Below are 14,642 nucleotides of genomic sequence, written 5' to 3'. Positions count from 1 at the left end.
TATCAATATTTCACCACTAGAGGGCAGTTTGACCCTGAATTTTGTTTCTATTTAGGGAGTTTCGTACTCTGAGAGGTCCTGGGGATTAGCTAGCTTGAAAGCAGTAGCCACAAGTTGAGATGCCCCTGGAATCCACTTAAAGTTAGTATTATGATTCTGATTTGAACTAATGTCATCCTGGAGACAGTAACTTGAAAGTGACGACCAAACATTTAATTTGCATCTGAAAACAAAAACACAGTGACACAACTTCATGGTGTAAGGCTTGGGTTCCTCATAGAGAGGTTAAGTACTAATGTGCCACAGAGGAAGTGAGCACTTTCTCTGGGTGGTAAATTATCCTTCATGTGCACAGTCATGCATGTGTGTGCGCTGGATAGGTCACACATCAGAAATCTGGTACTTTGTAGCTGATGGGCAGCCCTGTGTGGAAAAGCAACATAAGTGATTATTACCCTGCCTAAGAACTACCACTTATTAACTGTGTGGACATATACAAGTAAATTTAAATGGTCTTTTCTCCTCCCTGCTTAAACTGCACACCCAAATTTTCTTCACATACTTCAACCAAAACAATATATAAAGATTACATGCAGAAGCAGATACAACAATCAGCATTTGTAAAAATCTTTCTGTCCTCACTGATTTCTGTTTTGAAAAAATATAATATTTACAAAACCTATTATTTATACTCATGTAATGATTTTATTATTTCCATTTTTAAATAAATTAATACTTAATTTCCTAATTTTTAAGAAGATTTTATTTACTTTTAGAGAGAGGGGAAGGGAGGGAAAGAAACATCAGTGTGTGAGAGAGAGATACATTGATCTTGCTCCCAATCAGGGAACTCCGCCTGGGACCCAGGCATGTGTCCTGACTGGGAATCAAACTTGTGACCTTGCAGTTCGCAGGCCAGTGCTCAATCCACTGAGCTAGGGCCAATTTCTTAATTTTAATTGATATAATCCACATGAGCAAAAGCTCTTTGGTGTCCTTGATACCTTTTAAGAGTATAAAGGGTCTTGAGACAAAATATTTGAGAACTGCTATTTCAAAAGAAAGATAAGACAGCATGATCCCTTTCCCTACTGAGATTGTTTAAGGGTTTAGGTAATAATAGGAGGAGATGCTGATACCATACAGTGACAGGGCAGATATAACAATTAATGGTTCCATTTTTTTCTCTTTACTCTTTGCTCTTGTGGTTGAGGTCTGTTATGGTTTTGTATTTTATCTTAATTATTTTGTTATGGCAATAAGAATTCTGACAATAAAGATGCCCCTCACAAGTCCCGTAACCCTGCTACAGTTAAAGTAAAGCATTTCCTTATCAGTTATCTAGACTGTTTACAATGATCATATTTATTTTTCTGACCCAGGATTGCCTAAAATTGTAAGATTTTTCTTAAATTACAAATATTTTCCTGCCAGAGCTAAACATTTAAGAAAATCCTTAGACACTATGGTCATATCTATGATCTTGAAATTATTGTTCTCAACCCACAGTAAAGAAAGAACTTATTAAAAACGAGTCTTTTCCAAAGGAAAAAATCCAATAAAGATTGAATACACACTTTAATTTTAGAAGAGTTAAGTTCCATCCTGACATGCTGTGTTCTGTCAGATGCTAGCTTATTCTAAAGGCTTCAGCAAATAATGCAAAACAGTACAGTACATTCCTACCCTTCCTACGAGCACAGAGGTGCTGGAAGAGACTCGTCCCTAGCCCTGGCTGAGGCTCTCTTTATTTATTAGAGGGATTAAACCTAATTCCCTCAATTTGTACCTATTCTTTCTAACAACGGTTGCTACATAGGAATTCAGAAAGGCTTTTCCAGATCTGAGATGCAAACTCAATGTCAGCCTTTTTTTCAGTTTGGCTAAATGAAAACAAAGGAATAGTTGCCAACTAAAGCACACTATGCAGAATCCAGGATTTACATGGTGACTCAGCATTGAATTTAAGTCCCATGATGTTGCTGGAAATGAGATGCAGCCACTGAGAACACCAGATGCATTGGCTTTAGGTTCAGCAGGCATAAACTGAGCTTAGGAAAGGTAGAATCATATGTGCAATTTCATTATTATTGCCACAGAACTAACTATGCAGTCTCCTGAATATTGCTGTGAGGAGTTCTTGGATGAAAGGTTATTGACGCAGCACCCTTGAACAACTCTTTACTATTTGGAAGACGTATGTGATAGTTCAGAGCGTAGGCTCTGGGTTTGAACCCCGGCTCTACCTCTTAGAAGCCCTGTAAAACCTTGGTTAAGTCACATCACTACTCCGAATCTCAGATGCCAGATCTATAAAATGAAAACAATGACCTACCTTGTAGGATAATGTGACTGATATGAATAATAAATGTAAAATATTCAGTCTGACATGAAGTGACCAATAAATGTTACTTATAATTGGTTTCCTTTTATGTCTGGAGTCTCATAGCATCCCCATGGTTGCTGTGGGGTAGACATCACTGACCCTGAGGGTAAACTGAGACTCAGAGGTTAGTGGTTTATCCACCCGGAGCCTGCCTGTAGGAGGCCCTCTGTTTCTAATCTCAGAGCTTTTCCCAGTATTCCACTCTGAATCTATAAATTTCACTCATTTTTTTAGTAATTATAGGAATCTGAATCATAAAGGCTTGATCTCTTACATAGTCTTTGGCCTCATTTAATAAATTTTAAGGGTTTATAGAGTTTAGATAACTATATAGACTGGAACTTTGAACGTTTGTGAACAAAGCATATGTTATTTAATTATTGGGTTTATCCAGTTTTCTGTGGACTGTATTTTGCTTTATTTCCTTGACAGGATATTAAAATCCATTTTTCTTCAGTAGATATGATATTTATGAGCCAAAAGTTTTACACTTGGGAACACTGGCTCACACCTGACATGGTAGTTTCTCAAAGTTCCAGAGGGCAGAGGCCAGCTTTCCACTGCAGAGAGTCTAGCCCAGTGGCCTGAACAACTGAGTGTACTACAGGAGTTCACTTACTGATTTATTTGCCCAGCAACTACTTATTACACCCCCACTGTAGGCAGTAATTACCCTGGAATGCAGCAATGAAAAAGCCAGACAAGGTCTTTGCTTGTATAGAGATTACATCTTGGAGGAAGGGATGAGCAACTGACAAATAAACAAATATATTAAAAAGCATAATTTTAAATAGCATAAGTAAGAGCTAAGAAGACAATAAAACAGGGTGGTGGGATACAGACTGATGGGGAGAGACAGGGAAGGCAGCTGAGAAATCTTAGGTAAGTTGTCTGGGATGACCTATCTGTGGCATTTGAGCTGAGACTTGGGTCATTAGAACCAGCTGAGCCAAGAGCCAGGGCTCAGGCAGTTGAAACAGCAAGTTCAAAAACTCCCAGGTGGCTCTGCCTGGCGTGGCTCAGTTGGAGTATTGTTCTGTAAACCAAAATGTCACAGGTTCGATTCTTGGTCAGGGCACATGACTAGGTTGCAGGTTCAATCCCAATTGGGCAGGGGTGGGGGCATGAAGGAGGCAACCAATCAATGTTTCTCTCTCATATCGATGTTTCTCTCCCTTTCTCTCGCTCTCCCCATCCCTTCTCCTCTCTCTAAAATCAATAAGCATGTCCTCAGGTGAGGATTAAAAAAACTTCTGAGGTGGGAACAGAGTTGACATGTTATAGGAATAAAAGACACTCATTATGAATGATGAAACTCAAAATCCACATGAGGTTTTTTGTCCATTTAAGAAAAATACAAGCTTTGGATCACCAGTTGCATTTGTCACCTTTACTTACTACCTTCTAGAAATAAGGATAGAAGTGGCTGAAGCACACCTCTCCTTTGAAGTACTTTGAAGGGAAAAAGTGGTTTCAGCTTGTTGACTCATATAGTGCTAAAATATGCATAATCTTTCTGTAGCAGATATTTGAGGACTAAAACTTTCATACTTAAGAGCATTAGTTTATCTGTGAAATGTTAGTTTCTCTTAGTAAACCAAACACCTATTCAATAGAATTTAGTGTCCCTGTTTACAAATCCAGTCTTTAAACACACACTATTGTGCATGCTCAAGAAAATATGAAATCTCACTCTATCTCCACTTTTGGTTTCTTCCCATTTTCTTCTCACATGCTGTGTTATTCACAAGTGGCCCTTTCCTTTCCTGCTTACACACACACACATGCACACACGCTCACACTCAGATAATACCACTCTCATACTCACTGAGTACGTTTTTTCCAAACATTGATGTGAGTGTCCAGAGGAGGCAAAAATATAGAAATAGAAAGTAGATTAGTGGTTGCCCAGGGCTGAAAATATGAGGGATTGGTGGGTGATGGCTAAGAGGTGTGGAGTTTGTTTCTTTCTGAGGTAATGAAAATGTTGCAAATTCAATAGTGGTGATAGATGCACATCTCTGTGAATATACTAACAATTGAACTATATACTTTATATGGGTGAGTTGCATATCTGTGAATTATATCTCAATGAAGCTGTTTAAAAAGCTAATAGAGAAGAAAAATGGAATAATATTGATACAAAACAAGGCAAAATAATTCTTTTTTTGTGATACAAAAAAGGAGAAATAAAAGAACTAAAACAGATGAGCAAATAAAAAAATTAGAAAATGGTACACTTAAACCCATGCATTTTAATAATTACAATGCATTGGGCTGAAGCCTGTCTTTGAAAAAAAATATGGAAGTAGAAATGCAAAGGGTCAAGAATAAAGAAGGCAATCATGAAGAGAAAAAAACTGGAGACATTTAAATTATCCTATATCAGGACTAACTTGAAAGCTATAATAATAAAACAGTGTAAATAATATTAGTGCAAGAATAGACAAATAGAACGCTGAGCTTAGAGCAGATCTATGTATTTATAGTCACACAATGTACAATCAAGAGGCCACGGCAATTCAGCAGGGGAAAGATGGTCATTTCAATAAATGGTGTCAAGTTCATTGAGTACCCATATAAAAAAAATTAACCATTATCCCTACCTAGTAAATTAATTCAAGATGATTAAAGATCTGAATATGTCTTTGATCAATAAAGATACTCAAAAAAATAGAAAAATACTCATTACCTTTAATGGAGTATTGGCCGAGTGGCACAAAGAAACTTTCTCGGATGCTGGAAATATCCTATATCCAGCTGATGCTTATACAATGGGTGTAATGTATGTATATGTGAAATATACTACATGCATATGAAACGTTCATTAGGCTGTTTACTTAAGATTTGTGCACTTTACTGCATATAAGCTATCTCAAAAATAAATAGCCCTGGCTGGCGTAGCTCAGTGAATTGAGTGTGGGCTGAGAACCAAAGCATCACAGGTTCGATTCCCAGCCAGGGCACATGCCTGGGTTGCAGGCCATGGCCCCCAGCAACCACACATTGATGTTTCTCTCTCTCTTTCTCCCTCCCTTCCCTCTCTAAAAATAAATAAATAAATCTTAAAAAAAATAAACAAAAACTTGAGCCCTGGCTGGCGTAGCTCAGTGGATTGAGCACGGGCTACGAACCAAAGTGTCACAGGTTCGATTCCCAGTCAGGGTACATGCTTGGGTTGCAGGCCATGACCCTCAGCAACCGCATATTGATGTTTCTCTCTCTCTCTTTCTCCATCCCTTCCCTCTCTAAAAAATAAATGTTTTAAAAAATAAACAAAAACTTGGCTGAGAGTTATATGAATTTCTGTATCAGTATGCAGAATGATGGTAAATAAATTAACTTCATATTTGATCTTGTAAGTATTGATAAGAACTCAAGTGAATCATGTAAATGGAATGCAGAAATTAAGTGATATTTTGGTCAAACTATATAATAAAAATGTAAGGAATAAAAGTACTGTAAACAATCAAAGTACTCATTTACAGAATCAACAACAACTGGAAAATGGAAGGTAAATAGGTTTTGGGCTGTTTCCATTTTACAAACGATGTCATGCAGAATGCTAGAGTCATAAAGGATTTTGTTTTCTTTTTTTTTAAAGATTTTATTTATTTATTTTTAGAGAGGGAAGGGAGGGAGGGAGAGAGAGAGAGAGAGAGAGAGAGAGAGAAACATCAATGTGCGGTTGCTGGGGGTTCTAGCCTGCAACCCAGGAATGTACCCTGGCTGGGAATCAAACCTGGGACACTTTGGTTTCCAGCCCGTGCTCAATCCACTGAGCTACGCCAGCCACGGCTAAGATTTTGTTTTCTCTGTGTTGGGGGTTACCATCTTTGTATCTTCTAGTGGCTAGTCAGAACAACAGAAACAACGCTAAGTATTTCTAGTCTGTAGCCTTTAATTCAGAGATTTGTTTGCAAAAGCTTTACAAATCCTGAGGGGGCAAAAATGTGAAAGGACACCACCCAGGTACCAGTTACAGCAAGCTGCCAATCCCTGAGGCTAGAGGAGCAAAAGGGAAAAGGGTGTTGCCCAGACAGATCTCATGCATGCTGTGCAGCTGAGGCTTCTAGAACGGCACTGTTATCACCGCTGTTCTTGGAACCAGCGCAGCAGCTGCCTTGCAGGAAGCAAGGCATCCCAGTGATGGTTCCAGATTCTGGAAGCCATAGTCCCATTTTTGCTGACAGACTTGCTGCTGTTGCTGCTGTTGGAGCTGGTAATTGTCTTGTGCTGCTGTTGTTACAGCTGTGCCACCATTACAGCAATGGCCTACAATGGCCTGCACCACTGCTGCTCCCTGCCAGAGAGGAAGAAGGGAAATAAGGGCTTTTCTCCTGCTTTCTAACCTCTTGTCAGGACCTCCCACGCCAGAACCTAATCAGAAATCAGCTGACAAGAGAGGTGGGGAAATGTGGTTTTCAGCCTTCCAGCCCTGAGATGCAGAAAAGAGGATAACATGGAGTTGAGGGACAACAGGCAAACCATGAGAACGAAACTCTGATAAGAATGGTCAAAGCTGAGTTAGAATGAAATCCCTTTCTTTACTTCAGTATTTCCCAAAACCTTTACTATGTATGCTTCTGTGCTTTGACTATTTTCAATTTCAGTTGAAATCGTTTGTAGCACTTCTCAATTCTGTGTGACTAAAGACTATTCCCCCTCCCCTTCATTATTATACATTTTGAACATCTCACAGGACCTCAAACTAGGAAAAACAGGGACAAACAAGAATGCTGTTGTTGCTGGAGTAGAATGAGGATGTGAGAAGGTAGATTATATTAGACATGCTTTCCTGATATAAATGATCAAAACTGCAGCAGGACAAGTGGTAATATAAGAGTCCAAATATACCAACATTCTGAAAACGAATTACACTAAAAGAATACTGGAAAGTCCTTACATTTCTTGGATATTTTTCTAATGGTTATTTATTGTTCTGGTAGCCCAGTGCATGAACATCTTCCATTTTGCAGGGACTCACAAGGGAGAAATGAGGAATACAGGGCTGCCATTCCCAACGCAGAAACTGAAAGGGAATGATTGTCTTTCTGGTTAATTAATAGTTAATTCTGGTAACATCAGCAAGAGTCACTGTATCTGTAGACACACAGTAAGTTCAAAGGCACAAGCATAAGTGTTCAGAGGGAGGAGATGCCAGCAGCACAGCCGTGACTCTCTAGAGAGGTCAGTGCCAGTACAGTATCCTACACAGATGGCTCTTCTTCCTTCTCCCTCTCCCCAGTCCTGCCTTCCTCACTTCCTTACAGGTGTATCTCCCAAGAACGTGCTCTAATGACTCACTGTACGAAACTGCTCGCCTCAGACTGTTTCCAGGGAACGTAGTCTAAGACAAGATTAAAGCCCAGAATAAGCATAGGTTTCTTAATAAAAATGGAAAGACTTTTAAGCCATGATCTGCACAAGAACAAGTGAAGAACACACCAACGTCCTGGGAAGGGTGTTAGATGAAGGCAGAATACATGGGCTAGGATTAGGAGTGTCCAAGCCTTAGGCGTCTCTGGGCCACACTGGAAGAAGAGTTGTCCTGGGCCACACATTACATACACTAGCACTAATGAAAACAAAAAAGTCTCATAGCGTTTTAAGTAAATCTACAATTTTGTGTTGGACCACATTCATATCCATCCTGGGCTGCATGCGGCCTGCAGGCCACAGGTTGGACACCCCGGGCCGCTAGATGATCACCATGGTCCCCCCCACCTGTAGAACTTTATTATCAGTTCACTCAATTTCTACTGTTTCTCCAGATTTTTTTTTAGCAAGAAGGATTGTCTTCAAACTATAAATGGCAGAGCAATCAGCCTAAATGAGGAACTCAGTCCAATTAAGACAGGTAAGATAATCAGAGTGCCCAGTTACATATTTAAATGAATCATTAACTGAAAAAGAAAAAGGACATATGTGCTCATTGGAAGAATGTGAGCCAGAGCTGCCAGCAGCTCTGTCACGTGAAAAATAAAGCCGGGAGTAGGACGGAAGGAAGCCCAGAAAGGGAAAACGCTGGAGACAGGAATAGAGTCCCGGAAATTCGAATCTATTAGCTCCATCCTTGCCCTTTTTAATTACATGAACAAACCAGTCCATTTTTTTTTTTTTTGCTTAATTGAGTTCCAGTTGGGCATTTTCTTTCTTTTTAGTAAAAAGACTTGAAGAAAAACAATAAGGATTCTGAGGCTCCCTCACCCAAGTTATAAGCAGTAAGTAGCGGATCTTTCTGAGGTCTCTCTCAGCCACAAACCTACTTCCATTTTTTCCTCTATTGGTCATTAGATCTCCATCCATGTATTATCTACTGAAAGGTACCAAAAGGTACCAGAGTCCTGTACTCGATTCCTCCTGTTGAGATTTCATTGTTGCTCCTAATTATTAGCTCCTCTCCCAGTAAGAAGAGCATACGTCCCTGTAGTGCTCCCTTGTGACAGAATCATAAGCACCTCTGCCTACAATACCCACCATGGAGTATTCTTAGGTTCAACTCAGAATTCAGATGCAGAAAAGTAACACTGACCACTTTGGCATCAGATTCACTCAGAAGAACATAAGACAGAAACTAGAATTTGTCAGCAGGCAGCATCAAGTGTCCCTCTTTTGTGGGACAATAAATAACACAGCTCTCCAGGAACAGTGCCAATGCCGAATGAAATCCACCTGGGGCAGGTGTAGGAACCACTCAGACTTAAAGTCCCATTCCCCACAGGAGCCACTATCTCTTGTAACAATTTCAACCGCATAGCTTCTGGCATCTGGACACGGTCATGCCCAGTTAGAACAGTCATCACAGTCAGGGAAGCTAAAAGCTACACCGCGTTTCTCAGGTAGAGTGCATTTATAGATCCTTCCAGTCCAGATACAATTTCCAATCAGAGATTGCTTTTATTGTAAGCAATATTTCTGAGGAATATTGTTAACACAGTACTCTAGCCTGGTTCCAGGGGAACAGAGGTAGTGAGTTAACTAACTAAAGGCCAAATGCCCATGCAGCAGGGAAAAAATTTTAACCTTTTATCCTAACTGTCCCACTGATAGTGGGTTTGACCACAGGACTTGCTTTGACCAACAGAAGGCAAGTAGAGGTTGCCTCTCCTCCAAGCAGAAGTCAGGCAGGTGCCATAGCATGGTTCACTCCTTACCCTCTTCTGCCTGCGAGGAGTCACAAGGCCTGGGTCCCCCGATGGAGAAGGTGTTGGAATCAGAGCCAAGGAACCCAGGGGCAACTGATCAGGGGCTGTCAGAAAACTTAAAGGTGAGCAGAACAAAATTTCCACTTGCTCCTTTCTCTACCAAAAGTGTCCCTTTTTATCTGGTAGGCAATAGTTACTATTGCTCGTCTAAGCATTATACATTTGAGAGGTTTTTCTTTTTTCTTTTTTGACTGTTTCCATAAATTATCTGATTGAAAAAAATGCCAGCATTTTTTTCACCATTTTGGTTCTCTGTCGGGTGAAGTGATCTAGTAAAATCTTCCTAATGATAATATTGGTAAGATGGTATACTTAAATTTTCTCTCTGGCTCTTGGAAGATGTATCCAATTAAGTAGTCATCTATCTTACCTCATAAATAATGCCTTAATGCTTTTCATTTCTGTTCTTTACTAGATAGAAAAAACTTAAAATCACTTTATTCACAGAATGTCTACTTCATTTCTCAAATTTAGTGTTGTATTTTAAAAGTTTGGTTATACAAAATAAGCCAACATCAAACTACTTACATCCACAACTAATTAAGAGAAAAGCGTAAATAAATGATTGAAATATCCAAGTTAATAAATGCAAGATTATTTAAATAACTTTCAGTCCTTTAGGCTATCCAAGGCAATGGAATAAAAAAATCTCCTTATTAAATTTGAAGTTTAATATTTAATTAGAGGAATTCAATACAGGGGTGAGCAAAAGTAGGCCTACAGTTGTGAGTACATGAAACAGAGTTTATTCTTATATTGTTATTTATTTTTGTATTATTTATTTGTAGTAAACAATAAATCTACTTTTGCCCACCCCTGCATATTTCTTCATTTTCCATAGAGATTCCTATAGAGAGAAAATAAATTTTCACAACCATAAAACTATATTTTTATTATTGATTTTTAGTTTCCTTTTATTTATAAGTAGTGACTATTTTTGGAGATAAGTTAGAAGATCCAGATGTTGAAAAAGAAGAAAATAAAAACCATCCATCATTTTATTACCCCAAAATAACTGCTATGAACATTTTGGTGTCTATCTATTCAGACTTCTTTTTGCCTCTTTATATAACACATTGTTTCAATAAAAAAGAAAATCATAACATTTTTTATGCAAACTTTTTTCCTCAATCACATATTGAGAATATATTTATATTTCTTTTTTTATTTTTTTAGCTTTTAAAAAAATATTTCATTTATTTTTAGAGAGGGAAGGGAGAGAGAGAGAGAGAGAGAGAGAGACATCAATGTGAAGTTGCTGGGGGCCATGGCCTACAACCTAGGCATGTGCCCTGACTGGGAATTGAACCTGCAATGACTGGTTCTCAGCCCACGCTCAATCCACTGAGCTACGCCAGCCAGGGCGAGAATATATTTATATTTCATAAGCATTAAACATGGACATCTAGTTTGCTTATAAGCTTTGATTTTTTTTATAAATCATTATTGTTCAATTACAGTTGTCTGTATTTTTTCACCACCACTTCCTCCCACCCCAGCCAAACCCATCTCCCTCCCTTGCTTCCACCCTCCCCCTTGGTTTTGTCTATGTGTCCTTTATAATAGTTCCTGAAAACTCTTCTCCCCACTGTCCCCTCCCGCCTCCCCTCTGGCTATTGTTAGATTATTCTTAATTTCAGTGTCTCTGGTTATAGACTTTGTTTGCTTTTTTCTTTTGTTGATTATGTTCCACTTAAAGGTGAGATCATATGGTATTTGTCCCTCACCGCCTGGCTTATTTCTCTTAGCATAATGCTCTCTAGTTCTATCCATGCTGTTGCAAAGGGTAGAAGTTCCTTCTTTCTCTCTGCTGAATAGAATTCCATTGTGTAAACGTACCGTGGTTTTTTTATCCACTCATTTGCTGATGGGCACTTAGGTTGCTTCCAGCACTTGGCTATTGTAAATTGCGCTGCTATGAACATCGGGTGCACAGATTCTTTTGGATTGGCGTTTCAGGGCTCTTAGGGTATAATCCCAGCAGTAGAATTGCTGGGTCAAAAGGCAGTTCCATTTTTAGTTTTCTGAGGAAATTCCATACTGTTTTCCACAGTGGCTGCACCAGTCTGCATTCCCACCAACAGTGCACTAGGGTTCCCTTTTCTCCACATCCTCTCCAACATTTGTTTGTTGCTTTGTTTATGATGGCCATTCTGACTGGTGTGAAGTGGTATCTCATTGTGGTTTTAACTTGCATCTCTCTGATGGCTAGTGATGCCGAGCATCTTTTCATATGTCTCTGGGCCCTCTGTATGTCCTCTTTGGAGAAGTGTCTGCTCAAGTCTTTTGCCCATTTTTTAATCAGGATTTTTGGCTTCCTGGAGTGGAGTCATCTGAGTTCTTTAGGTATTTTGGAGATCAAACCCTTGTCTGAGGTATCACTGGCAAATATTAATGCTGTTCATAAAATATTCATTTTAATGTTGTTTTCTTTAGCCGTGCAGAAGCTTTTTAATTTGATGAGATCCCATTTGTTTATTCTTTCCTTTATGTCCCTTGCTTTAGGGGACATATCAGTGAAGATGTTGCTGCGTGGAATGTCTGAGATTTTCCTGCCAATGTTTTCCTTTAGGACTTTTATGGTGTCATGAGTTATATTTAAATCTTTTATGTACCTTGAATTATTTTTGTGTATGGTATAAGTTGGTGAGTATAATAAAGATTCTTATTAGATATGTTATTTATATAAAAAGGCATTAAACTTGCTAATAATTTCTTCTACTGAATTTATGGGATAAAAATATTCCCAATTTTGGAGAGGAAGAAGTAAGTCAGGATTAGACTTTGTTAGGCAAAATTTTACTTAACAACACTCATGTAGTACTTACTACCTACCAGGCACTATTCTAAACACTTTACAAAGATGAACTCATTTACTCCTCCTCCTAAGACAATGAAGTACCTACCACTTCTCTCCCCATTTTACAGATTGGAAAATGAGGCACACAGAATGTAAGCACCCTGCTCAGTGCTGCACAAGTAGTAAGCGGGACAGCTAGTCTGGCATTAGGGTCTGTTCCCTTACAAGACCTCAGTGGTTTTCTGAGTCATCTGAGAAATGGGGTTTGAGTTGGTAGGTGTACAGGGTGGTGGTATCCCAGACAGGGAATTTGGTGGGCACTGGAATGGTTCTGGGAATGGAGTAAGTCTTACTCAATCTTTTTGAAATTAAAGAAACCTAGGAATTCTTAGATCAGGAACATAATGCCAGGCATCAATTTTCTGTTAGGACCAAAAATGGAAAGACTTATCTGAGGAAATCTATATCACCATTTCTTCAAATGTTTTGTGATTTTATAACAAGGTTTTCTAAAACATAACTATTGTGCAGAGTGTAATTTTTTCTTTCTTTCACCATTTTGCTGTGAAATAAATCCAGTTAATATAATTTACTTAATAAGATTTTTATACTGCATTTACAGAGATGTGCTCTTTTAGTGAAAGGCAAAAGATTTGTGCGATTTGAAGAGAAACCAGAGTGTAGAGATGTGCTCTTTTAAATGCCCCAAAAGTTTGCTATCTGGTTTTAAAAATAATTAATTCTAAGAAATCCTATTCTCACAGAGATTTCATAGAGAAATGACAACATAACACCACCTGTTTTTCATCAAAGTTAGTGAATTTAAAGATTAATTTTAAAGCAGTCTATCCTACCAACAAAACTGAAACAGATTCATAGAGAATGGACTGATGGTTGCTAGGGGAGAGGGGGATTGTGGGATGAGGTGGAAAAGGTGAAGAAATTAAGAAGTACAAATTAGTAGTTACAAAATAGTCATGGGGATATAAAGTACAGCATAGGGAATACAGTCAATAATATGTAATAACTAGGTATGGTGCCAGGTAGGTATTGGTAATATTAGGAGGAACACTTTGTAAAGTATACCTGAAATTAATGCAAAATGATATTGAATGTAAACTGTAATTAGGAAAAAAGGGAAGCAGTCTATCCTAAAAGCAGCCTTAAAAGAGGCAGCTAAAATCAGCAAAAGACCTGGCTCCCTGTGACAATGAAACCAGTTTCAGAGCAACTTCGGCCTGAGGACAGAACTCTGTAGAAGGCTCTGGGGGTGCATGGAAGGCGAAGTCAGCATGAAAGATTCGCTGTTCTGATCCACACTGAGGCTTCTCTTCTAGGGGGAAGTTTGTTATAGATTTTTTTTTCTGTTACATTTATAGGGCCTAGAATTCTCAATGCTGTTTAAAACTATCAGCATAATACGTAAAATTTAATTCTCTTAAGTTAATAAACCCAGTCTGTGGCGAACCTGGAGTAAGAGAGGAATTTAACCAGGCAACGGAAGAGGCGAGGGGTCACAAACAGAATAAATGAGCAATAGGAGTAAGACGCATTGCATTTTATATCATATCCTATCATGCTATATCCTACATCAGATCATTTCATATCATATCATTTCATATCATGTCATTTTAAATCATAGCACACTATATCACATTTTAGAGCTGGTTCAGACCACTTATACTAAATCGAAGGCAATTACAGGAAAATGAATTTGCTGAACTGAAAACATTACTTTGCTAGATTTCATTGGAAGTCTTGTTAGGGGGAAGACATGGTTCCCATAAAGCCACATCGCATTCCCTTTTTGTCAGTCAGGAGGACTGTTGTGAAACTTCACTTTGCTGCTGAGAGAGCTGCAGTGAGGTTGGATTCTCCATTGCCAGACTGACGAGGGGGAGGAGTCTGGACAGGGCCAGGAGAGGGTTCTTCTACCACAGAAAATTGCCTCTCCAGGCAACTTCTCCCTGTGCTAGTAGTTGCCCTCACCAACCATACAGTTCAGCAAGCTTAATTTAAGAAACCAAGTGACAAGAATCAGCTGAAAACCTCTAAATAATCATACTTAAGCTTGATCAAGGTCACATACATGGGTGGCTTCATTTCACTTCCGCTGGCCGAAAGACGTAGTTTGATCACAGGGCAAATATGACCATGAGTTCAGCTTGGAGAACCTGAGGAGATGTCATTGCTTCATTTCACTATTTGGGGATTCTCTCTTTACATTTAGGGCAGTTGAAGCAGCATG

The sequence above is a fragment of the Phyllostomus hastatus genome, unplaced genomic scaffold (genome assembly GCF_019186645.2).
Source record: "Phyllostomus hastatus isolate PE091 unplaced genomic scaffold, TTU_PhHast_1.1 phas_scaffold_93, whole genome shotgun sequence".
NCBI lineage: Eukaryota > Metazoa > Chordata > Mammalia > Chiroptera > Phyllostomidae > Phyllostomus > Phyllostomus hastatus.
The sequence above is the reverse complement of the archived record's forward strand: the minus strand, read 5'-3'. Positions refer to the sequence as shown.